We start from the raw sequence: 1225 nt of genomic DNA on the forward strand, positions 1-1225 counted from the left end.
CGGGCTAGGCCCGATGGTAGCGCCTCGGCGCTCGCCGGCCTCGGCCAACCTCCGAGAGGAGGTGCCTGCCCAGCTGTACCCCCAGTCAGGAGGTCCCAATCTTGACTAATTGTGTAACCTCCGCACGGAGGACATAAAGTCTGCAGACCTCCGCCTGCAGCCACTCCTCAACAAAACCATTTGATTCATACTTGCAAATAGCCCGCAGAGGCCAGCTCCTTACAATTACATGGATAGGGCATGATAGCGTGTTAATGCAACAGGAAATAGCAGGGCTTTGCAAGGCAGTAGAGATAGCAACAGAGGTTAGAGGTTAAAAGAGGAAGTATATTTAGGCAGCAGAGAGTCTTATAGTAGGTAAGGTAGCTAATTTAATAGCTAAAAGGGAGGGTAGTAGGCAGCAGGGGGGCAGAGAGCCTGCAAAGAAGGTGCGCACACAGAGGCATTGCGGACGTTGTAGAGAGACTAGCTACAATGCTCGCACCTGTGCAGTTGAAATTGTTAATACATCTAATAGTGACAAGTCTAAATAGTATCTCTATCACCTGCAAATTGCAGTAAGTGGTGGTGGTGTTGCAGCATATGCATTGCAATCATCTTAACTCTGTTAGGTGGACCACTCGCTTGGGTTGGACCGCTCGCTTGTGAACTACGTTATGGGTGATTTTCGAAATAACATGTACATCATGTGATTTAGCGCGCGGAAGATGCGGACGATGTCAATGTTGCTGTCTTAGCCAAATTTAGCGTTTAACAACAACAGAGCTGGCTGCTGCTCCTTCTAGGATAATCAAAGCTTAATATTATTAGTATCTTAACTTCTTATAGTGTTGTGATGCCTACAAGAAGGTTAACTTAGCAGAAAATTAATAAGCCAGCACCTAAATTAACACAGGAGGCACCCGCACCTACAACACTAGCAGTATCTAGTTAGCGTCAGCGCATTGCAACTCAGCTATTTAGAAGTTGTTGTACAAAGCCTAATTATTAGAGTGTCTTTTAATTTAACTTTTTAGCTACTTAAAGCTCTTCTTAATTAGATTGTAGTTAGGTAAGTATAGTAGAAGGTAGGCTGGCGGATGGGTAGGGTATGCTTTTTTACGTTTTGGCTTATAGCTTCTTAACTAGCAGAGATACGCTTACATAATCTATTATTCGATAGAAGCGCCTAGTATTGCGCCTTCTAATAAAAAAAAGAATTAGCTTATTCCGCCTAGTATTAGCT

This window comes from Didymella exigua (genome assembly GCF_010094145.1).
Source record: "Didymella exigua CBS 183.55 unplaced genomic scaffold M421scaffold_43, whole genome shotgun sequence".
NCBI classification, from domain to species: Eukaryota; Fungi; Ascomycota; class Dothideomycetes; order Pleosporales; family Didymellaceae; genus Didymella; species Didymella exigua.